A 27107-nucleotide genomic window follows, 5' to 3' on the forward strand; every position below is an offset into this window, starting at 1 on the left:
ATGGGGCCGATAGCGATACGCCAATATCAGCGATCGGTGGTTCCCAATACAAAAGGGCCAATGCACATTGTGATTGTGACTTGCGATAAAGCGCAGACCCGATGGGAATTATAAGTGCGAATGCATAGAATTTTAAATACAGTAATGTGGGATTTCTTTGTATTTCCTATGTATTGGATTTTTTTGGCTAATACGCCATGCGATTACGATTTGCGATGGAATGGCAGACCCGATAGGTTTATCAATGCGATTGAATGCATTTTGAGTTTCAGTTAAACGCTCGAATGATGTGTAGTTTTCCTGTGTATTGCCATTACGTGGTGGAATTCAGGATGATTGCAGGAGAAGGCCAAACAACTAGGTTTCCTGCACTCGCTGATGCATTTCAATGGGAAAACTGATTCTTTAATGAATCAATCGGTCTTCCATGCTCGAGGAAGGCGTAACTGATGTGTATTAAAAACATAGAGAACACAATTGAGAAGAATTCACACAGAGGCCGAGAGCAATGCGTAGAGGCAGCTTGGAGAAGCCCAGAGCTGTTTGTATGCTGAGGAATCCATTGGAAATCTGAGTATACACCAGGAGGGCAGTCTGCAGAGTAGGAGTTGCTTGGTGTAGAATAGAGGTCGCTGGAAGGTTGCCGAGAGTTGTTTGGAGGTCGAGCGAACTACAGAGGCACGCAGAGGCTGAAAGAAGCTCAGAGAGAGCTAGAGGCAGAGCCAGAAAGCCAAAGCCAGAGCTAGAGCCAGAGCCAGAAAGCTTGAGAGCTTCAGATCTAAGGATAAGATGGTGTTCTAAGCCCATTGTTTATGTGTAATCCAATGGAGTTGAGCGTGGAGCTTGTAAAAGAACTTATGCCATAATCCTAGAGAGCCTAGCTGAATTGACTAGAGCTCAACGAGACGTAGCCCAAGAGTTTTGGGTGAACTCCGTATTAATATTGCTATTATGTGTGTTTGTTATTTGCTGCATTATTTTAGTGTTAGATGTATTTACATATCAACATAAGCAGCAGAACTTAAATCACTTGACAGTTAAAGGCAAATTAAAAGCATACACCTATTTCAAGCACTTTTTAATTCCGCAATTTGTTAATCATAAGGTATTGGAAATATTTAAGCTTTGGAAGTGGGAGAGGTTCTTGTAAGCTAACAAGAAGCCTTTAGTGCGCAATTTTTCAGATCAGGTGGTATCAGAGCCTGAGATTGATTAACCCCACCTTCAGGAAGGTGATATTAAAGCTGGTTATACTAGAGCAAGTGGTATCAGATTAGAATGCTTGATTGAAAAAGCAAAGGGTTGCTTGTCGGAAAGTTGTTTGGGCAGTCAAGGATTGATTGTTTGATTGATTGTATGCTTGTTTGCAGACTGACTATTGTGTGAGTTTGCAGAGGTGAAGGGAAAGCTACTGATAGCTAAGTCTAGGAGAGGACAAGAAGGAAGAAGGGCTGAAGGCATTCTTCTCATCCCAAAGGACCTTAAGGCAATCCTTGAAGCATAAGAGGTTTGTTGCAAAAGGTTTATTGAATAAGTTCTTTGTTAATCTTGTTTGAAGTTCTTTTTTTCATTGGCATAATGACAACTTCTACAAATGAGTCCTCAAAATCTTCTTTCTTCGGAAGATTCTTTGATGAAGACATGAAGCAAGACTTGTTCATCATGATGAACAAGGTGAGAGAAATGTATGAGGATGGAAGGAAGAGTAGCATACTTAGAGAGCATTTGAATTCCGTGGAGGAAGAGAAGTAGTTGCTTTCTGACAAATTACAGGAAATGGAGAGGCAACTTCATATTGCAAATATGAACCTAAAAAGGATGCATGAGTTGGAGACACAACTCTTTGTTGCCAAAGAAGCCTTAGTCAAGTATCAGCTTGAAGAAGAGGTAAACAATTCCTGTTTGTCTTCAAATTATTCTAAGAGTGCTTATGTTGGTTCTTTTGAAAAACATACCAGAGATATATGTTCCAAGTTAATGTCCAAGATGGGCTATGAAGGAAAAGGCTTGGGTAAACATGCACAAGGTATTGTTGAGCCAATAATGGTTGACGAAGGGCCTAAGTATTTGGGTCTTGTGTATGGACAGTCTTATGGAGAAAGTTCCAAAGATGCCAGGAAGGCCATTGAAATAGTTCCAAGAAGGAGTTTCATTTCTGGTCTTCTACCTCAAGAGTGTGAAGATTGTATTCATGGAGAATGCAAAAGCTTGAAACATCATTTGCAGGATGCAAGTGTTCATAAGCATACACTTGAACCAGAGAGTTTTGGAAACTCTGAAACCGTTGAAGAGGTTGATGGTGTTCCAAAGGGAGCCACTTCTTCATTTGATTCACCTCCTCATGAAGGCAATAAAGGTGAAAGAAAAAGGTATAAATCTGGTTCTAATCATGTTCCTTTTGATTATACAAAGCATGATAAATTTCCATATAAGCATGGGAAAAAAATTGCATGTTCCTTTTGTGGTTTGGTTAACCATCATGTTTCTAGATGTTGGAAGAGAATGGCCACATACAGGAAACTTTTGAAGGAAACGAAGCAAGAAGCCAAAGGTCCATTGGACAAGGCAAATCATGTTGTCAAGAAGATGCACATGTGTTGCACTTACTACCATAAGCCAGGACATATTGCTGCAAAATGTTGGACTTTGAGTCCAACAATGCTTCCACGAAACTTGAAGAAGGTCGAACGAGAAAATTGTAGGGATGGAAAGGAAGTTTCCATGAATGATGTGTTTCAGGATGATTCACGTGTTGATGCTGATGTACAGACAAAGGAAGGACCTTTGAAATGGATTGGTAAGAAATGGTTAGAGTTCTTCTCCAATTAAGATCACATGTCTATTGATGCATCTATTTGCATTTGTTTGTTAATGGAATGCACGTTACTGGGTTTTACCAAGAAGGTGAATGGAAAAGTTGAGTAGGGGACTCACTTCGTTGTTGCAACATTATGTTCATTTCAGCTTTGAAAGTACAGTGTGATTAAGTGAAAGTTGAAGGATGAAATGCATGCATGAGCATGATGTGCATGAATACAGGGATATTGATTATTTCCTTGTATTTGAACATGTATGTGTAATTAACTTGAAGGGTTGATTGATTTTTTTTTAAACATGCATGTAATATTGACTTGAGAAAAGTTTATGTGGTCTCCAAGATGGAGAAAATGATGAAGTGTTTCATATTTTAAAAAGAGTCCTAGAGATCTTCTCTACATGTTTGACTTGAAGGGTCATTTGTTTTAAAGGCATGTTTTGTTGGCTTGTTATCTAGTCAATCATTTGTATGTAGATGTAAGACATGGAGGTGTTCACAAGATGTGAATATCTGTTTCTTTCGTTGAAGTAGAAGTTTAGGCCATCCAGTTGTTATCTGTATTTATGTTGTTGTTAACAGTTGTTGTTGACAGCTTTTCAAACAAGTACAAATGAAAATTTTGTGAAGAAAATGTAACTTCACATTTGTTTGAGCCACGTTGGATCAATGATCAAGGAAGAGAAGTTCAAACTACCTTCTGTAACCTTCTCAGCAGGAGTTCTACATGAAGTCAAGGAGGAAAACAGTTCTTCCCAAGAGGACCAGCACGTCCACGAAGGAGAGTGGTCAAAGGCTTTGGTTCAGAGGCACTATGCAAGGCAAGTGCATGGAGGCTGAAAGAAGAGGGTGATGCACTCTCATTTACTGTTCAGACCAGTATGTCAGTCTTTTGGAGACCAAAATTTCTTTTAGTGGGAAGGTGTGATCCAAAATGGATCTAGAATATACTTCTAAGTCTAAAAATGTTCCTCATAGACGAAAATGAGAGTCAAAGGATGCTCCTGGAAATAGTCTCATTGCAGAGATCTCTTCATTCTAAATCTAACTCAATTTGAATTGGTGAAAACAGACTTTAGATGAAGAAGTTATTGCAAAAAAAAATTGCCCATTGTCCTTTGAAAAGGAGGCATTTTCTTATTAAATGGGACTTAGGAGAAATAAAGGCTTTCTATATAAAAATCACATTGGGGATGTTAAAAAGGCAAACTTAGACCCAAGGTCGGACGGACCCCCGATCAGCGATCTCTGATATATCGCATCGGAGGTAGGCTGCCATGCAATATTGGAACTCAAGCAAGTCGATGAAGTGATTTTGATGATCAGATCGACGATATATATATTGGTCGGCATAGACCCCCGGGCCGTTACAAAGGCGATATGCCGATTGCGATATGTGATGGGGCCGATAGCGATACGCCGATATCGGTGAATAACAATCGGTAATTGGTGGTCCCTGATACAAAAGGGCCAATGCACATTGTGATTGTGACTTGCGATAAAGTGCGGATCCGATGGGAGTTATAAGCACGAACGCATAGAATTTGAAATCCGATGATGCGGGATTTGTTTGTATTTCCTGTGTATTGGGTTTTTTTGGCCAATATGCCATGTGATTGTGATTTGCGATGGAATGGAAGACCATATAGGTTTAGCAATGTGATTGAATGCATTTTGAGTTCCGGTTAAATGCTCAAATGATGTGTTTTCACCAATTTTCCTGTGTATTGCCATTACATGGTGGAATTCGAGATGATTGTAGGAGAAGGCCAAACGACCAGGTTTCCTGCACTCACCGATGGATTTCAATGGGAAAACTAATTCTTTAATGAATCGATCGGTCTTCCATGCTCGAGGAAGGTGTAACTGATGTGTATTAAAAACACAGACAACACAATTCAGAAGAATTCACACAGAGGCCGAGAGTAATGCGTAAAGGCAGCACGGAGGAGCCTAGAGCTGTTTGAATGTTGAGGAATCCATTGGAAAGCTCAGTATATGCCAAGAGGGCAGTCTTTAGAGTAGGAGTTTCTCGGTGCAGAATAGAGGTCGCTTAAGAGGTCGTTGGAAGTTTGCCGAGAGTCGCTTGGAGTTCCAGTGAACTACAGAGGCACGCAGAGGCCGAGAGAAGCTTAGAGAGAGCTAGAGCTATATCCAGAGAGCTAGAGCTAGAGCCAGACCCAAGAGCCAGAGCCAGAGCTAGAAAGCCTGAGAGCTTCAGAGCCAGGGATAAGATGGTGTTCTAAGCCCATTTTTTTTGTGTAATCCAATGGAGTTGAGCGTGGAGCTTGTAAAAGAACTTATGCCATAATCCTAGAGAGCCTAGTTGAATTGACTAGAGCTCAAGGAGAAGTAGCCCAAGAGTTTTGGGTGAACTCCATATTAATGTTGCTGTTATGTGTGTTTGTTATTTGCTGCACTGTTTTACTGTTACATGTATTTACATATCAGCATAAGTGACAGAACTTAAAGCACTTAATAGTTAAAGGTGAATTAAAAGCATACACCTATTTCAAGAACTTTTTAATTCCGCAATTGGTTAATCATAAGGTCTTGGGAATATTTAAGCTTTGGAAGTGGGAGAGGTTCTTGTAAGCTGACAAGAAGCCTTTAGTGCCCCATTTTTCAGATCAACATTTCTCCTCAAGATGTATCATCATATTTCTCTTGGAAATAACTTTCTTCACTTCTATAATGGTCTCTATTCTATTAACTATCCCAAGCTCCTCTAATTCATACCTGTTTTTAGAATTTATAAATTTTATTATTTTAGAGGCTTCCGCTGGTTTCTCCCCAAGATCTGCTTTTACCTTTTGAATTGCCTCATTGGCTTCCTTCACTAAATCATTCTATTCAAATATTACCTGTATAGATGGCCAAATATCATTGACTAAGTCAATGATATTGGCCCATGAATGTTTCTTTGCTTGGGCCAAAGGCTCCTTTAGTGACAATTATTTTTCTAGCTGGTGGATCCTGTCATCCAATCTAGTAGCTTTTTGTTTCTCAGCTTGATGTGTTACTTCTGCTAATTTCTTTTCATCTTCCAAACTCTTCACTTTATCCTTAAGATTATTAATATGTGTTGTTTGAATGGACATATCTTCCATGGCTTGAATCAATTTTTTGGCCTCATCAATGGGATGGGTTGTTGATTTTGTTGATGTTGTTGCTGTTGTAGATGATGTAGCTGCTGGAACTGATATTGATGTTGTTGTTGCTGTAGCTCTTATGGGAATACCAGTAATGGGAACTACTTCTCTACTAGCATGTTTCTCCTGTACCAGTTTATCCATTTCTGTCTCCATTTCTCTTAGTTGAGTTGTCAACTGGATGATTAAGTTCATCATCTCATCCATTTGATTAAGTGTCTCCAACACCTCCTTGGTTTGTGGATGTTCAATAGTTGGTAGCTTTAGCTGTTTCTTGAGTGCAGCTATGTCTCCATTTTTTTTTTTAATGAGTTCTTATGTTGCCTTGATATCAGTTGGATTATATCCAGTTTCAATCGCCAACTCTTCTAGTGATTTAATCATATTGTCCTTTTCCTATGATGAGGCCCTTTCCAACTTTAACTTTGACTGTACATTTTCCACAGAATTCTTCAATTTCTAGACACTTAGATCTTTTTGTGTCATGGTTGAATATATCATTTCTCCTGCCTATTTATGAAATTCAATTTGGTCAATTAGGTGCACATCCTGAGCATGAATTTCAAACGCTGTTTTCTTGTAATCTTCTGAAGTTTTTGGGGCCTTTACCTCTAGCGATAAGAAATTCAACTAGATCTTCCTAGTTTTTAGGTCAAAATTTGAAAGTAACCTACTCTGATCACTAGGAGTTTTCTTCCAGTATTGTGTACATATTGCAGCTTTTAATGCCTCATTTCTTATTTTAATTTCTTTGTATTTCTCCATGATATCTTTATCTTTTTCCACTGTTTTGCTAGATGATGAAACTTCTACATTATTCTGATTTTAAATGATCTGTGCACTAGAAGTTGAGGGTAGAGGTTTTTCTTCTACATGTGTTGAGGGTGCATCACCCCTGACGATAAGCTCCATTTCTGCTTCAACTATATTTTTATGATCTATTACTGGATTTAACTTGGTTTTCTTTCTGTTCACAAGCTTAAATTTAGTATCAGAGGTGGTTTCATTTGAGTAGGATCCTTCTTCTCTAGACCTTTTTGAACTTCTATCTTGTCAGTCTGGAGTATGTAGGATGGAACTAGTATCAACTTGCTTATCCATCTCTTGAAGAGTGTTTTCCAACCACTCTGACTGGTTGGAATACTTTTCAATTTCTGGTTTTGGTTCATGGATGAAGGGGGTCAATTTGAATTTGACTCTTAATTTACTTATGACACCTAAAGGATCATAATTCCATTTGAAACTGTTGTTGAACTTGAACTCTTGTAAGCATCTATCTGCTTCCTTTCTAGCATTTCTATTGTTACATATAAAAGGCCCTATTTGGTTTTTAATCTTGAATTTGATCTTCTTTTTGGCTGAAAGGAAATGGATTTCATCAGAATTCAAGATTTGTTTGATGTATTCCAAGGCAAATAGCCTCATTGGGAGGTATTTGGGAAGCTTGTATGGAACTAGCTAGCTTCCATACACTCTAATCTATGTATGATTTTGGTATAAATACCAGTCTCTTGTTTTACTTTGATTGGACAACTGTAACACCTTCTTAATCTCTTCATTGGTTCTAGGTTGAATGCTACTGCTTAGCATATTGACGATTGGATAAACAAATGAGTCAATGAAGTCTTTGTAGCTGGATTGTGTAGGATCCTTTCTTATCAAGGGTGTCCAAAATACAACAGTTTGGGGATTACCCTTTGTCTCCAGCTTTTGGAGGCTGACTGCAAACCTTTCTGATTGGAAATACAAAAACATATGGAACAAAACTGAGGAGTATTTGAAAGCTCCTTCTTCTAGCAACTTGACTAGCTGATCATGCATTGTGTTTGCTAGGAATTGGGCAAAGTTGAAGGCTATAGCTGGAGGCTAGTCTGGACTAAAGATAGAGAGGAAAGCGAAGATGGATTCATCTACATGTTCATCAGTAAAATATCCTAATATAAAAGATAACATGGTCACAATTTTCCTAGTTTGTTCAGGGAACATGGCAGTAGAATAGGTGGGTTATTTTTAGGAATTTGAGTTGTTTTGGGGAGGAAGGTATGGAAGATTTGAGACCTCTTCGGAAAGTGTAGCTTTATGTAAAGCTCATTGAGGACTTCAATTGACAAAGGGGCTTCATCAGGCTTAGGTTGAATTTGCAACATCTGATTGATGGATTGAGCAGTCACAGTAAATAGGATTTCTTGGGCTAGGGTGACTATGGTTCTTTCATTTGGAAAATAATTGATTTGGCATAGTCTGATAAGTTGAGAGCATTGGTAGGTTTGTGGAAAGGCATACTTGGGCAGGTTAGACTCCCAGAGATGAATATCATCTGCCTGGTCTATAAGTTTGTCATGGCTCCAGCAATGAAGCTCCAAGAGGTTAGACTCTGTAACAGTGTCAACGATTTTGAAGAATTTATCGGCCAAGGGTAGGTGTTCAACATCTACTATTGGGGGTTGAAGAGGGTTTACAATTAGAACGCTCTGAGAAGCCATTAATTTGGTTCAATTCATCAATTTCTAAGTTCAATTAACAGAGAAGAGTACTAGAATTACCTAGAAAAACAACGAATTTCGGTTGCGGAGAGGTCTGGGTGGCAATAGGGGCTCTGTTTCTGGTTGGTGATAGCTCTTGGTCTTTTCTTGCAAGTTCAATAGCAATGGATAAATAACAATCTCTCGGGGCTTTTGTTATTTCACCTTGTTTGGGGAATTGGCAGGTTCTTCATAGTGGGGTGTTTAATTACACAATATGGTGGTTTATCGCATTGGTGGTTTTACTGCACAGTGTAAGGGCAGACATATGGTTTATTGCACTGTGAAAAATGGTTTGGTGGTTTTATAGGAGCGGATGCGATTGTAGGTTTAAACCCTGTATAGAAATTACCTACATACGAATTCTAAAACACAGAAAATAAACAATGCGAGAGCATAACACATAAAACACATACACACAAAGATTTTCCCCTTGATCCCAAAACTGGGACTACCATCTTGATTTTTCATTATGATCCTTTCAATGTTACAATACATATTTATACATGCCAAAGTATCCAATACCATGGACCGAAAAACATCGCATCCAAAACCATGGACCAAAAACCATCACGTCTAAAACCATGTGAGAAATCATGCACAAAACCATAGGTAGGTCTACTTAACCCAATATAGGGTCCAAAAACAAAATTTTCCGAGGTGTTGTCATGGACCCCATAGAGTGGGTTTACCTGCACCCCTCAAACCCCTTGTTATCCCCCCCCGCTACGCAATAGGCACAGCGAAGGGGGGGCTTTGCCCCCCTTCTAACCCCCCGATTAACTATGTGGGCTAGTCGTAGAAAGAATATAACACAACCCAACATTGTCCCACTTGTTGTTTTCTTTCCACAGGGGGCCACAAGAGAGCTTAGTCATTTATCCAGCCCTACAACGCCCATTGTTTCTCTACACCAAGAGATCTTCTCAGAGCTCACAGATTTTTTCAATGCATCTGCAGTATTCTTCAAAGTGTCCACCTTTACCAGCAACACCTTTTTTCCTTCTATCATATCCCTCACAAAGTGATACTAAGCATCAATGTGCTTTGTCTTTGAATGATATGCAGGGTTCTCTGCCAAGAAAATTGCACTTTGGCTGTCACAGTCTATCCTTATAGCTCCCTATACTAACCCCATACTTGAACACAATCTCTGCAACCAAACTGCTTCCTTTCTTGCATGAGTGGCTGCCATGTATTCTTCCTCTATAGTTGATAGTGCCACTACGAATTGTTTGTTACTCATCCAACTGACTGCACCTCCAAATAGGTTAAACACATACCCACTTGTAGATATTTTCTGATCCAGATCTCCAGCCAGTCTGCACACAAAGCCACGAATATCCAACACTCTGTCCAATCCTAGTATTCCTTGGTAGCACAAACCATAATCACTAGTGCCACGCAAATACCTGAAAACCTGCTTCACTATTGTCCAGTGCTCCTTCCTTGGTTTTGACATAACCCTGCTCAATACTCCCACTGCATGTGCAATGTCTGGTCTAGTACAGACCATTGCATAAATTAGGCTACCAACTGTACTTGCATATGGAACATGGGACATGTCCTCTTCCTCTTCTTGTGTCTTGGGACACTATTCAACAGATAACCTGACACCTACAGGAATAGGAACCTTCACTAGTTTACTATCCTGCATATTAAACCTCTGCATTATTGTCTCGACATACTTCCTCTGGTTTAACTAGATCTTCCTCTTTGTCCAATCTCCTTTAATTTCCATGCCTAAAATATAGTTTACAGCACCAAGATCTTTCATGTCGAATTTGGCAGACAAATGGGTCTTCAAATCTTGGATAATTTCTTTGTCATTTCCAACCAGCAACATATCATCCACATACAAGACCAGATAAATAAAACAGTCACCAAGGATGTGGTATCAGAAATTTGATACATTTATACAGGGACTTGGCTTCACCAGAAGAAAAGTAGATCACTTTGTGTATTTTAAGTTAATTGGTGACCGTTTTAACCCATACAGAGACTTCTTTAACTTGCATACCAGTTCTTTCTTACCCTTCACCGCGAAACCTTCAGGTTGCTTCATGTAGATCTCCTCTTCCAAATCCCCGTGAAGAAATGTTGTCTTCACATCCATCTGTTCTACCTCAAAATCAAAAGCAGCAGCAACAGATAAAAGTAATCTAATAGAGGTCACCTTGGCAACGGGAGAAAAAAATATCACCAAAGTCAATTCCCACCACTTGGGAATAACCTTTTGCTACCAACCGAGCTTTGTATTTCTCCACCTTTCCTTCTGCGTTTGTCTTCTTCTTGAACACCCATTTGCTGCCAATGGGTTTCCTTCCAGCCGGCAACTCCACCAGATCCCAAGCCTCAGTTTTGTGCAAAGACACCATTTCATCAACCATGGCCTCTTTCCAGAGTTTTCCATCCTCTGAATCTACTGCTTCCTTCACAGTTCTGGGATCATCATCAGTAATAGATAAAGCAAAATTTGAACAGAAAGCAAATGGACTATACCTTTCTAGCTACCTTCCTTCTCGAATTGATCTTCTCACACCCAGAGATTGTGGCTCTTCATCTTCTGATTCCTCCTCTGCTATTGAGTCTGGTTCTTCCTCCTTTAGCTCAAACTCTATCTTCTCAGGTTCCTTTGGTTGGACTTCATGTTTTATAACATCTTTCACTTCTCTGAACACCACATCTCGGATGTACACAACCTTCCTTGTTACTTGGTTCCAAATCTTTTAACACTTTAAACCATCCTTAGACCCAATAAAGATGCACTTTTCAGATTTACTATCCAACATGGTTCTTTTCTCCTTTGGAATATGTAGATATGCATCACATCCAAATACCCTCAGATGTGAAAGAGAAGGTTTCTTACTAGTCCATACCTCTTGTGGAGTCTTATCTTCCAATGTTTATGAAGGTGATCTATTGACAAGGTAAGATGCAGTCTCCACCGCCTCTGCCCAGAATTCTTGTCCTAACCCGGCACCACTGAGCATGCTTCTTGCCCTTTCCATCAATGTCTTGCTCATTCTTTCTACAACTCCATTTTTTTGAGTTGTATATGGAGTAGTATTCTGCCATACCACACTTCTTATATAATTCTTCAAATTCCTTACTGCAAAACTCTCCACCATTATCTGTCCTCAGCACCTTTATCTTCTTCTCTGTCTTGTTTTTCACTAGAGCCTTAAATTCTTTAAACCTATCAAAGACTTTAGATTTCTTCTTAAGGAAATATATTCATGTATTCCTTGAGAAGTCATCTATAAATGATACATAGTACATAAACTTACCCAGTGATCGAACCTTCACAGGTCCAAACACATCACTGTGCACAAGCTCTAATATATGTTTCACCCTCTTACCACCAGGGGGGAAACTAACCCGATTCTGCTTCCCATATACACAATTTTCACAGAAATCAAAATCCAGAGAGCTATTACTCATACCTTCTACCATACCTTTACCATGAAGTACTCGAAGGGCCTTCTCTCCAATATGTCCAAGCCTTTGATGCCACAACATGGTCTTTTCTCCAGAGACCACTAGATTTTCTACTCCACTTTCAGGAACCACATAATTGTTGCACCCATCAACAACAGTGCTACCTTGCAGCTTGTACAGAGTTCCAATTCGAACTCCTCGCATCAATACCAGTGCCCCCCGAACCATCTTGCAGGTATCCTTCTTGAACATTATTTTTACACCTGCATCATCCAGCTTGCTTACAGAAATCAGATTTATGGCTAATGTAGTAATATTCAGAACACCCAGAAGTGTTCTAACCCTTCCACCTTGCAACTTCAACTTTACTTTTCTGTGACCAATGATTCTAGCCTTCCTGACATCCCCCAAGAAGACATCACCACCATCATATTTCTCATACTCATAGAACCACTCTCTATGGGGAGTGAAGTGAAAGGATGCACCTGAGTTAATCAACCATGCCTCATGATCGACATGTGTACTTGAAGAAGCCAAGTACTCATCCCCACCTTCATCTGAGGTGGTTTTCGCCTCTACAGAAGGAGAATCATCATATCCCTTTCCTTTGTCAAGAGATTTAGATTTACAATCCCTTGTGTAGTGCCCTTCCTTTCTGCGTTTCCATCACACAACCTTTACAGGTTTTCTTGGAGATTTAGATCTCCATATACATTTAGATCTCCCACTCGATGACTTTTTTTTTTTTTCTATTCTAGGACCGTCCTCGTACAGACAAGACATCACCATTTTAGCTCTCCATATTTTTCCGTCTCATCTCCTCCGTCAGCAAGGATGAGACTACTTCATCAAAATGCAAGGCAGTTGCATTGCTACCTATTGCGATAACCAGACTATCCCATTAATTTGGTAGAGAACACAACAAACTGATGCACTTATATTCATCTGAAATTTTAATATCAACAGATAGTAACTGACTTACCACAGTATTAAATGTGTTCAGATGCTCTGTCATCGAGTCTCCATCTTTCATCCTCGAGTTATACAGCTTTTTCTGTAGGAACAGTTTATTCACCAGAGACTTAGATTGGTACATAGTCCCTAACTTTTCCCACAAAGCCTTAGTCGTAGCTTCTCGTGATACATTTAGAAATGATGAATCTGAGACACTCAATCATATTGTGCTCTTTTCCTTCTAATCCAACTTCTTCCATTCTTCATCGGACACTCCTGTTGGTTAGTACCCAGATCTATTGTGATCCACTGATGTTTGTCCACCAACAGATCCTCCATCTTGAGTTTCCACAACTCAAAATTTTGACCTTTAAATTTCTTGATCTCTATCTTTCCACTGCTCACCATCCTCTTTCACCACCAGAATTGATTTCGCAGATCTCCCACTGAGCAGGGTCTACCACAGGCCTGAGCGAAACCCCTTAGCAACAAAGACATCCCCTTGAAGCCAAAACAACTCTGATACCAAATGTAGGTTTTAATCCCCTGCATACGAGTTCTAAAACACAAAAAATAAACAATGCGAGAGCATAACAAATAAAACACATATACAAAGAGATTTTCCCTTGGATCCCAAAACCGGGACTACCAGCTTGATTTTTCGTTGTTATCCTTTTAATGTTATAATACATATTAATACATGCCGAAGCATCCAATACCATGGACCAAAAACCATCGCATCCAAAACCATGGACTGAAAACCATCGCGTCCAAAACCATGTGAGAAATCATGCACAAAACCATAGGTAGGTCCGCCCAACCTAATATAGGGTCCAAAAAAAAAAATTTAGGGGCGCTGCCCCAAACCCCATAGAGTTGGGTTACATGCATCCCTCAAACCCACTGTTATCCCCCTACTACGCAATCGGCACAATGAATGCAGGGCTCTACCTCCCTTCTAACCCCCTGGCTAACTATGTGGGCTAGTCATAGAAAGAATATAACACAACCCAATAGCGATAAAACATAGGAGCGAAGCATGGTGAAAGGACGAAGTTACGAAACCACCCATTTCGGATCCTTTTGAAAGCTTTAACTGTGGGCGTCAAGGGGTGCGAAACAGATTGGGGACCGTTGGATATGATCTAAGGAGATCGGGCGATAGATGGATATGCCTGTATTGTGGGTTTTCATAGAGGTGGGACTGGGAGTTAATTGGCGGAGGGTTATATGTAAATAGGGTCGGGATATTTATAATGGGGATTTAATATAATAATGTAGGTTAATATGGGGAATCAAATATAAACTATATAAAGTGGATTTTTTGTATGTTTTTAAAATAAAAAATGGAACTAGTAAATGGGAAATTAATTTTCAAAGGAAAAATGTGTTTTTTAACAAGGGAAAGGGGTCTTTAGTATGGGAAAAGGGGTGAAATAAGGGGAAAAGGTTAAAATGAAGGGAAAGGATACTTTCAAAGGGAAAGGGACATTTTACAAGGGATAATGTGTTATAAGAATGAAAAATAGGGTTTTAAGCATGGGGAAAGGTATTTTAGAGGATATTAGTGATATAGAATGAGTAATTGATGCTTTCCATGACTTGTCAAACTCTTCTACCTACCCCTTATTTATTCTAACATTTATTATTCATTTATTGGTCGCATTTGAGCTTGCTGACCCTTTATTTTTCTTTGATAAGAAAAATATCTAATTCTAATATTATAACTTCCAATGGCTCAGATTAAAATGACGAGCTCATTATTATTCTCTACGTAACTACTGATCTACCAAGATTAAATAGTTTGGCTGGATCTTTATTCTCATCTATCAGCATGAAATTTAAAGTATGAATGAATCAATATTAAATTGTTTGATCATCATGGATTGTGGCATTTTGACAAGCTACACACAATCTTATTTGCAAAAAGTAAACTAAGAGTAGTGGCATTTGAATGTGCACACTTTCATGATCTATTTTTATCTCTTTTTGGTGGGGTTTATATTTTATCTTCTTTTTTGATCCTTTTATTTTAGTCCTTTGATTTTTCTTTTAGGACTTACCCTCTTTACATTTTTTAATATGGGAAAACATTTTGTAGAAAGCAAAAGTATGTACAATATTACAAGACTTTACATAGTCAATTCAAAATTATGAAGCCTATTATTATAGGAACCTAACAGTGGCTCCACTTGGGGATGGCATCTTCATGTGAGATGTCAAGAACTTTCTGATCAGTGGCCTTGTAACTTTGGCTGTGATTTACTCAGAACTTCTTTCTGTGATATCCTTTATTCAAACATATGATGTTATACCTTTTAAAGCTTAACATTTCATTTTTAGGCTTCAACTTTAGAAGATAATCATCCACTCCAATCTAAACTTTGCTATGGTATTTACAGTGAATAGAACTGATGAACTACTAATTACTCTGGTGGAAAATAGTGCTTCATCATTCGACCATTGATTGGTCCACCTTGTAAGTCTATGCCATCTAATTCTTTCAAGAAAAATGCATTATTGCCTCTGTAACCATAAATAAAATATGGGTCTTTCGAGAGAAAGTCAAATTTCCCATGTTTCCCTTTGTCCTCCCTTCTGGAATTCCATTTTCGTACTTGACCACCTATTTAGAAATCCTCTTCTTTAGTTTTCTTATTAAAGATCTTGTTGATTTTTTCTTGAATTACTTGGGATTTGATATAAAGTTCTTCCCTGGTTTGCTACAAATGAATTGTTTGGTTTATCCTCCTTTGGATGTCATTTGGTTCTACTTGCAGCTCTTGAATCATTTTCATCACTGGTACTCCTAATGAGGATGGAAAAACAACATACATCCCATATACCAATTGAAATGGAGATTTACCAATAGATTTCTTAGTAGTAAGCCTGTCTGCCCATATGGCATTCACCAACTCTTTGTTCCAGGTTTTCTTGTTATCTTCTAACAACTCCTTGATGATGTTGACTAGCCTTTTGTTTGAATATTTTTCTAGTCCATTACCTTGAGGGTAATAGGCAGTGGAATGGCCTAGGGTGATATGGTATCGGTTACAAAAATCTATCATTTTCTTGGATTTGAAGGAAGCAACATTATCAGTGATGAGATTTTGTGGGCATCCAAACCTAGAAAGGATGTTGTTCTCAAGGAATGAAATCATGACAGAATCTGTGTCTTGTCTAGAAGGGATGGCTTCTATCCACTTAGTAAAGTAGTTAGTGGCTGTCAGAATCCACTTATGTTGGGCTGATGAGGGTCAGTGAACTTCCCCAATGAAGTCTAAACCCCATTGTTGAAAAAGCATTTTTTCTGACATAGGTTTGAGGGGTAATGGTAAGAGTTTCTTCTTGCCTTCAAATATTTTGCATTTGTGATAGGAGGTCACATATTTTCTAACATATACAAAAATGGTGGGCCAGTAAAAACCTGCCCTTAAAATCTTATCAGCAGTTGTTTTCTAGTATAGGTGTCCCCCACAATCCCCTGCATGAAATTCTTGCATGACTTTGTCAGCTTCATATTTTAATAAACAATTTAACAAAATGCCAACATTTTCTTTCCAAAATAAAACATTGTCTAAGATACAATATTTCATTGCTTTCACTTTTAGGAATCTACCTTTAGTTCTATATAAACAAGGAGGAGATTATAGGTTGAGTAAAACGAAAATAATGTTTACATACTAGGGTGAATCTATGAAAGCTTCACTTATTTGTGGAGTCGCCATCTTTTCCTGATCATCTATGGTAGCAATGGAATTTATGTCTAAGGCAATCCAGTTCAATTCAGCCATGAGCTTGGCTAAAACTTGGCCTTTAATCAATTTTGTAGCCTTGATTTCAATGTCATATTCAAGTATGGTGGCAATCCATTTTCCTTTTTTTCCATTAGGCCCATCCTGAGTTAGAATGTCCCTTACAACTAAATTTGGAACATATGCTATTATGTGAGAGTATAGAATATATACTCTGAAATCCTTTATGGCTTTTACTAAAGCAATGGCTTGTTTTTCCAATATATTATACTTTAGTGTAGCATCTCTCAAAGCTTTACTGAAGAAAGTGATGGGTTGCTCATCACCCTCATCATTTTTCTGCAACAAGACTACTGCAATGGTGTGCTCCGAAGCAAATGAAAAAATTATGAAGTCTTTGTTAAAATTAGGACTTATGAGGACATGTGTTTTAGTAAGGGCTTCTTTGATTACTTCAAAATACTTCTTAGCCTCTATTGTCCACTTAAGTGTTGAATCCTTTTTAACATGTTATTCAAATATCTAATTAGTTCTGCTATGTTAGCAATGAATCTTCTAAGAAAAATTATTTTACCAAAGAATGATTGCAATTCTTTAATGTTCCTATGATGACTGATGTTTAGGATTGCTTCTATTCTAGATGGATCAATTCTAATGCCCTCTTTCGAAATTATGTGTCCAAGGAGTTTTCCTTCTTCTAACCCAAAAAGTGATTTTTTAGGATTTAAGGATATGGCAAACATTCTGAATTTTATGAATACCTTTCTTAGATGATTTAGATGTTCATTATATGACTTGGACAACACTATCATATCATCTAGGTAAATGACCAAAAACTCATGGACTTCTTTTGCAAAGGCTATGTCCATTGCTCTTTGGAATGTTGCCCCAAAATTCATCGATCCAAAGGGAATTTTCATGTACATCAAATTTCCCCAAGGAGTGGCGAATGCAGTCTTTGCTTGATCTTCGGGTTGGACTAGGATTTGATTGTAACCAGAGAATCCATCAAGTAATGAAATTTTGGATGACCCTACCACCCTCTGGAGAATGTGATCCATTTTAGAGAGCAGATAGTTATCGTTCAGTGATACTTTGTTCAAGTTTCTAAAATCAACACAAAGTCTCATTGCCCCTTGTTTTCTTTCTAGTGGGGACTAAATTAGAGACCCAATCAGAATACCTGATGGGTGTTATGATCTGAGCATCGTACATCCTCTTAACTTCTTTTTCTATTAATGGCATAAGAACAGGGTTAATTCTCCTTAGTTTTTGTTTAAAGGGCTTATGATTTTCTTTAATTGGTATCTTATGTTGGATGATGCTGGTATCATAAGACTTGAGGTCTTCATAACTCCAGGCAAAGATGTCTTGGAACTCTTTAAACAAGCTAATGTATTTCAGCTTTTCATCTGGGGGTAATGTCTTAGATATCTTGATGAGCTTAGGATTTTCCTCTGTCCCTATGTTGCATTCATCTATATCTGACCTTAGAGGCTCCATTTAAGGTTTTCTAGCTAAACCATTGAAGTCAAAGATGTCTTCTAGTGGGGCTAATCCCTTAGGCAAAAAGTTGTCTTTGAGGTTTAAAACTTTTGATTCATAATTGATTAATTCCTTAATTTCTACAATTTCTAATTGATCTATCTCTAGTTCAGTGAATTTAGTTGGTTCTAACTTATTTACATCATTTACATCTATTTCACTATTTATGGTATAATCTAATATATTGTTATGAAACCAGCTCAAGAAAAAGATAGAAAAGATAGATCAACGCCTTAAAATTCAGCCTCTTCGAGGGGGCAACCTCCTTTACATTACATAAATGAACAGTTCTTGGATGATTCAAATGACAAAACCTCCTTTCTATATATAGGAGTCTAAGGAGTCACAATATAACCCATCCGACCTAACAATAACAATATAAAGCCACAAAAATAACAATAGAGGGATTATATGGGGCACAGTAATAAGAATATGGGGACAATAGGGGCACAACAATATTAATAAGGGGTACAACTACAATAGTAATGGGGTAATCACTAGTATTATAGGGACCCAATGTGCCCCTCTCCTTCAAAAATTTGTTGTCCTCAATGCTTGAGTAGTTCTGGATGCTTCTGTATAAAATTCTCATCCTCCCATGTGGAATCTTCAGCAGATAAGTTCTTCCACTTGATAAGATACTCTGAAATTGATCGATTTCGTAGCTGTCGAGTTCTTGTTTCTGTGACTGCTTCTGGTTCCAATATAATTTTTCCTTCCTCGTCAAGTTCTGGATATATTGTTTGAACTGGGAGCTTGTCGCCTATAACCTTCTTTAAACATGAAACATGGAAAACTGGGTGCAATCGAGAAGCTACAGGAAGCTCCAATTTGTATGCCATAGTACCAATCTTTTGCAACACCTTGTACGGACCATAATACTTTGGTGATAATTTATTATCCTTCTTAGCTTGCTTGAGGGACATTTTCTTATATGGTTGTAGTCGTAGGAATACCCAATCACCTACATCAAAACTTCTTTCGCTGCGATGTTGATCTGCCTGTTGTTTCATTCTATTCTGTGCCAACACGAGGTTATCCTTTAAGAGTTGGAGGACTTGTTGTTGATGTTCGATGTGATGTTCCACTGCTTGAACCTTAGAATTTTCTCTTAAATATGATGTGATGGATGGTGGCTGATACCCATAAAGTGCCATAAATGGGGTCATTTTTGTTGTTGTATGGAAGGAAGTGTTATACCACCATTCAGCCAGAGGCAACCATTTGACCCATTGTGTCTGTTTATCAGATACAAAGCAACGAAGATATCCTTCCAAACATTTGTTTACTATCTCAGTTTTCCCATCAGATTGAGGATGATAAGATGAGCTATGAGCTAACTGAGTACCAAGACAAGAAAATAATTATGTCCAAAAATTTCCAGTGAAAATGGGATCTCTGTCACTTACAATAATCTTTGGGTTTCCATGTAGCTTTTGAATTGTTTCCATAAATGCAGTAGAAACTGTACTGGCTTTAAATGGATGTGATAATGCACAAAAGTGTGCATACTTGGTAAGTCTGTCAACTACCACCATGATGACACTTTTTCCCTCAGACTTGGGTAAACCTGTGATAAAATCCATTGAAACCTCCTCCCAATGTTGGCTTGGAATGGATAAAGGTTGTAATAGACCCGGTGTCTTAATTGTTTCAACTTTATTTTGTTGGCAAACCAAACATTCCACCACAAACTTTTGAATATCTGATTTAAGGCCATCCCAAAAAAATTCCTTCTTAACCCTGTGGTAAGTTTTTAAAAATCCTGAGTGCCCTCCTAAGGGAGAAGTGTGCAATTCCATAAGAATCTTTTGTTTTAGCTGGGAATTCTTACAGAGGTATAAGCGATCTTTGTACCATAACGAATCATTTTTCCAGCTAAATGTATCCAACATACTGGAATCTTGTTGTAACTTTCGAATAAGTGCCACACTTCTTCGTCATTCTTCCATTCCTCCCTTGCTTCGTTTATCCAATCTGGTTGGATAATAGAAATGGCACACAACAATGCTTCCACATCCTCATCCTTTCTTGAGAGTGCATCTGCCACCACATTTTGCTTCCCTTTTTTGTAGATGATTTCAAAGTCATAACCCAACATCTTTGTGACCCACTTTTGTTGCTCTTCAGAGGATAATCTTTGTTCTAAAAAGTATTTAAGGCTATCATGATCCGTTTTTACCTTGAAGTGTCTTCCCATTAGGTAGGGTCACCATTTCTTAAGTGCATGGAGTATTGCCAACATTTCCTTCTCATAAATAGCTTTGTGTAAAAAATTTCCCTTGATTGGATGACTTTCAAAAGCAATGGGTCTTTCATCTTGCATTAAAACAGCACCAATTCCATTTCCTGAAGCATCACATTCCACAATAAAGGTTTTTGTGAAGTCTGGTGTAGCTAAGACAGGTGCTTGGCACATTGCCTCTTTAAGATGTTCGAAGGCCTTTGTTGCTTCTGGAGTCCATGAAAATGCATCTTTCTTCAATAATGTTGTTAGAGGTGCTGCTATTCTCCCATAATTCTTAACAAACTTGCGATAATACCCTGTCAACCCAAGAAATCCTCGCAGATGCTTTATGGATGTGGGGATTTTCCATTCCTTAATGGCTTTAATTTTGCTAGGGTCTACCTTAACTCCTTCATGAGATACAATATGACCCAGATATTCCACCTCTTGTACTCCAAAGAAACATTTGGATCTTTTTGCATATAATTGTTTCTCCTCCAATATTTGTAGCACCTTGTCAACATGTTCAACATGATCCTTCCAAGACTTGCTGTAGATTAGTATATCATCAAAAAATACTAACACAAATTTTCTAAGGAATGGTTTGAAAATTGAATTCATCAAACCTTGAAATGTTGAAGGTGCATTGGTAAGGCCAAAAGGCATGACCAAAAATTCATAATGACCCTCATGAGTTCTAAATGTTGTTTTTGGAATGTCTTCAGTCTTCATTCTGATTTGATGATATCCTGAACGAAGATCCAACTTGGTGAAGTAAATTGATCAATGCAATTCATCCAGTAATTCATCAATGACAGGAATGGGAAACTTATCTTTAATAGTGAGCTTGTTGAGCTCCCTATAATCCTTACACATGCACCATGATCCATCCTTCTTGTGCACCAATACTACTGGAGTAGAGAAAGAACTTTGACTCAGTTGAATTATACCAGCCTCTAGCATTTCTGCAACCATATGTTCAATTTCACTCTTTTGGGCATAGGGATATCTGTACGGCCTGATGTTTGGAGGAACACTTCCTGGAATCAGATGAATAGCATGATCATGATCATGAATAGGTGGGAGACCTTTGGGAGTCTCAAATACCTTGGAATGATTGTCCAAGACTTTTTGGAGATCTGGAGAAATAGATGATTCCAATGTGGAAACATCTAGCGAACATAATTGTGCAATTACACCTTTTGTTCCTTTTTTAGAAGCTTTTTCATACCGTTAGAGTTGATTATCTTTCCCGGTTTCCCTGCAATACCCCTTAATTCAACTTCCTTTCCTTCCATAGAAAATTTCATGAAAATTTCTTGAAAATTAAAAGCTATTGTACCCAAGGATTGTAGCCATTGGACTCCTAGTACAACATCAGCACCTCCCATTGGAATGGAAAGCATTGGGCTAGTCAATACATATTCTCCCATGGATAGCTTGATATTATGGCACTTTCTAGAGAAATTTATTGTTCTTCCATTTGCAACCATCACTTGACACTCTGGTGCTGGATATAAGAAGCAATTCAATTCTTTTGCTACCTTACAATGAATAAAATTGTGGGTACTTCCTGAATCAATCAACACTATTACCTTTTTCTTCTTGATTTGTCCTTCTATCTTGATGGTTTGAGGAGTGGTAATTCCCGCCAATGCATTACAAGATATGGTCGGATTCATTTGTTCTTCATCTAGGCTTTGTTCTTGGAGTATATCCTCTTCTTTTGACCTTTCTTGCTCCTTTTCTTCTTCCTCTTCACAATCTATGTAGAATAATTTCTTCTTAGCACACTTATGACCTTTAGTGTATTTGCTATCACAACTGTAACAAAGCCCTTTTGCTCTTTTTTCTTCCAATTTTTGTGGTGTCAACCTTATAGGTTGTGGAAGACTAGCGGCAACAACACTTCCGTCTTTATAGTTGTGAGTGGTATGCTTCCTGGTTGCCATAATTTTGCTTTCCATTTTTCTTGCTAACCTGAATGCCTTCTCTAATGAATCAGGTTCCCAAAGGCGAACATCATGTTGGATATTATCCTTTAAAGACCCTATGAACACATCAATCCTATGCTCCTCTGGAATATTTTTTACCCTTATGTTCAATTTTTGGAACTCCTCAATGTGCTCCATTATTGAACCCTTTTGTTTGAGACTTATCAATTGGCTAAAAAGAGTGTTGCTTTTTGTATCCTCATAATGTGCTATCAATTCTTTCGTAAAAATTGCCCAAGTGATAAATTGTTTATGAGAGCAAAGCCATTGATAGCATACAAACTGATTTGGTTCCAAATATAAAGTTTCAATACGTACCTTTTGTGTGTTTTGCACATTATTGAGATCGAAGAATTGATCCATCTGTAATATCCATGTTGTGGGATCCTTGCCATCAAACTTCCTCATATCGATTTTTGGAATATGGTATATCTTCGATCCAACATTAGAGTCTATGAAATCATGATTAACATTTCCTTTGTTTGCATCATGAGTTTCCTTTCCTCCCCTTTCACCATTAGTAAGTATTTCTTGTAGAAAATTTGTCAAATCTGCCTTCAAATCTATCTTCAAATCGTCAATCTTGGCTTCCACACCCTTTATCTTAGATTCCACTCCATTTATCTTAGCTTCTGTTAGCTTTTATGAGAGTGAAATTTGTTGCATTTGGTCTTGTAATTTTGATATATCATGTAGCATTTCTTCCTCTTCTTCATGAGTCATGCTAAAGCTTTCAGATTTCTTACTAGGTGTTTGCATTTTCTTTCCTCAGGGCATCAGTTACCAATAATAATGCTCTACTATGCCCTTTGAATTCCTTCAAAATAATTTTTCAAACCAAGCTTAAGCAAAAATTTAAAAAATCTACACACCTTTTTTCACTTTGTAGGAGCTCGATATTGCCTCTGATGTATCTCTGTAATTTCAGATCATCCAATTCTAAAATTTTGACCTATGGTAGCTCTCTGTGTCCTCTTTCCAATGCCACTAGTTTGACCCCAATTGAATTCTTCAATGAAGAGTTATTCCAAATCTCCCACAGTGACCTGATTATAGACTAATTCAGTAGAGCAAACTTGTACGACGTGCCTCATGTCCCTGTTTTGACCTTTGGCTCTAAACAATATATACAAGAAACTAGAGTCCGTACTCTTTCTGTACCTTCTTACAAAATTTCAATCCGATGCTCAGAGAGAAAGTTATGATGATTTTCCCCAGGTCAGCTATTTGGAATGTAATTCAAGAGTCTGCAAAAAGACCAACTTCCTCAAATCATATCTCCGCAAATATAGCGCAAAAAACTCTGAAATTCGGACCCGAGCTTCAGCATGATGTCTTCTCAAATGGGTTTTTTTTTAGCTTCTAAAACATTGCAGAAAAACAGTTATAATTAAAATGCCACGATGACCTGTTTGGAGCAGCGAAACCCTAGAATCCAAATCTCTGATACCAAATGTTATGAAACCAGCTCAAGAAAAAGATAGAAAAGATAGATCAACGCCTTACAATTCAGCCTCTTCGAGGGGGCAACCTCCTTTACATTACATAAATGAACAATTCTTGGATGATTCAAATGAAAAAACCTCCTTTCTATATATAGGAGTCTAAGGAGTCACAATATAACCCAGCCGACCTAACAATAATAATATAAAGCCACAAAAATAACAATAGAGGGATTCTATGGGGCACAGTAATAACAATATGGGGACAATAGGGGCACAAAAATATTAATAAGGGGTACAACTACAATAGTTATGGGGTAATCACTAGTATTATAGGGACCCAACATATATAGTGAGTGTCTATATTACCATTTCGAAATTCTCCTTCAGAAATCATAAAATCATGAATTTGATTATCATGTGAGAAGATTTTCCAATACTTTAAATTATCGGGTATGGTTGGCCTATGTCTTACCTCAAATGTGTACTGATGATTTGGTTGGAAGGGCAACCTACATGTGCTAGAAAAAGTGGCTAATCTATGAGCTTGCATATTTTGCATTCTTGGAATAACAACAAAGTCAGTCTCAAGGAAACAATTTATCAAGTCTATGATGGTTTCTCTGTAGCGGATAAGTCTGGGGTTATTGGTAATGTACTCTCCTTTGACCTATTTTACAATGATTTCTGAGTCTCCCATGATAGAAACTCTTTTAGATCCAAGTTTTCTTATGATTTGAAGGCCTAGCACTAATGCTTCGTATTCTACCATGTTGTTAGTGCATTTGAAATTTAATCTAAAAGCATGTCCTTCTGAATTATCATTCTCTAAGTTGTAGATCCATACACCAGCTCCAGCTCCTAATCTATTTACAGAGCCATCAAAATATAAATGCCATAGAGACTCATGTGTTATGTTTTCGCTATCAAGTTCTTTGTATTTTTCTTCTAAAGTTGTGATTTTGTCTTTGCTATTTTATGAATTATATAAGATAAATGAGTCCAGATTAGAATGCATGGAATAAATAGGGTAATTGTATGGTATTTTTGAACTACTTACCATATATTTCATCAAGGTTTCTCTATAAAGCTTTCTTTGTTGACCAAATACAGAAATGGTAGCATATGACATGTCTAATTGCGGGGACCCTTGTAATTTTTCTCCCCATGAGCGAGATAACAACATACCATATTTAGGTGGGATATCAGCAACTACTATATCCATAACAATACTCTTTGTTGGGCACTGGACTAGAGTTACACATAGATCTTTTATCAGGCCAAGGCATTTGACTTGACTAGAATCAAAGGAAAACAGGTCCTTGTAGGGTCTACTGATGTATAAGTTTAACCTTTCCATGACTACTTTAGGCATTAGGTTACGAGATGCTCCTGAATCTAACATAGCATTACGTAGGATTTTATCATGAACATTTAAGCTAATATAGAATGTAGGGATACCCCCTTCTTGATGTTTTCCATTTAATTCTGGACCAAATAACAACTTAGGTTGATCATCATTAAGGTTTACAGCATCTTCGCCTTCACCTACGTTTAGTGTTTCAGTGATTTGTGGTTTGTATGATTCATCTTTTACCAGCTCTGTTAAGGGAACTGGTATTTTCAATTTGGCTAACTCAATTTTGATATTGAATGGTATTTGAGTTTTTCCTAATTGAAATATTTCATCCTTAGCAATTTTGGTTTTTGTATTATTGTCTTCTCTATCAGCACTAGGTAATTCAGTTTGTATGCCAACTGTTTTGTTTTCAATTTTCTTGTTTGGAACAGTTTGAGTTGCATTTGAAGTTTGAGGTGTAGCTGAAGTTTGAGTTGCAGTTGATGTTATGTCCACAATCTTTGGGCTGGAGGCCTCCTAAGCTCCTCTAGGCAGAATTTGTAGGATCTTGGTCACAGGAGCTTCCACTATTTTCTTAGTTTGGGTTTGGGCTGATTTCTTAGGAGGAACTTCTGTGTTCTTTTTGCTTCTAAGGCTATATTGTTTATGAACTTTGTAGATAGAAGATTCATAGCCTTGTTTGTAGTCAAAGGACTCTCCAGACTCTAATTGTAATTGTTGTAACACATATAATTCTTGTTCTTCCTGAGTAAGAAAAATGGAATCCTGATTGTTTACTCCCATCAAGTTTATCTGGGTGTCCTAGTCTTCTTCATGTTATTGTGAACTTTCAGCATAATTTTCTTAAAAAGGTGGTCTAACCTGTTGATCGAGTACATCTTCTCTTCATTTTCCAATAGTAGGATTTTTTCTAAAGTTAAGGTTTCTAATTTGGGGTCCTTGTTGATTCTCCCACTGAGGTTTTCTTTCCATATTCTCTAATCTATCCATTAGATTTTCTAAAATTTTAGCTAAACTATCTATCTTAACATTTGAATTGGATGGTTCTTCCTTAATGGTAACTCTCCTCTCATTCCTCATCCTGGCTCTTTTAGCCAATAAGTTAGCTTCTACACTAACTGCATCACTTTGCATTTGTTCTAAAGTTGTAGGGTTTCTTTCTCTTAATTGATAGGACATGTCAGCATCAAAACCATCTGGAAATTTAATCAGGGAAAGATCTGGTGGGGGTGTGATATTCATTAGAATTGCATTGTAAATGTTGTTAAACCTAGTACAGTAATCCTAAAGAGATTCACTAGGAGATCTCCTTATGTTCTCATATTCAGATAATATCTAGAGAGGGTTTTTCTTTCTTTCCCACCTATTTATGAACAATTGGTGGAAAGCAGCTAAATCAACAATATGGTTAGGAGGTAAATATTTAAACCACTTTTTAACATCTCCTGCTAGTGTTTGTGCAAATAATCTCATTTGTACATCAACCTCATCAACTTCATGTAACTCAAAATAATTTGTCATTTTATTTACATGTTGTTGAGCAGTATATTGACCAGTACCATCAAACTGCAAAATTTTACTTTGGTAATCCTATGGCATAGCATGTAAAGGAGCTTGTAAGGCCAAAGGTGCATATCTGTCTTCCATGGCTACAATTTTAGCTTGACTGGGAGGTGAAGTAGTGTTTCTTGAAGATAAACTTGAGAAATTAGGTTGGAGAGGAGGTTTAGGTATGGATGGATTTGTGGAATGAACTGTGGTGGATATTATAGGTGAGGTGGTACTCAATGAGGCTATATTTACAGTTTCTAAAAATACTGTAGAGTGTTCAGGGGTAGCAGCAGTTAAGGTAGCTAATTCAACTAACTGTTGAAAATAGGCTTTGTCTATATGCCTTATC

This window comes from Pinus tabuliformis, chromosome 2_1, assembly GCF_031772625.1.
Source record: "Pinus tabuliformis cultivar Carrire ecotype Pingquan chromosome 2_1, CPIR1, whole genome shotgun sequence".
In the NCBI taxonomy this organism is placed as follows: domain Eukaryota; kingdom Viridiplantae; phylum Streptophyta; class Pinopsida; order Pinales; family Pinaceae; genus Pinus; species Pinus tabuliformis.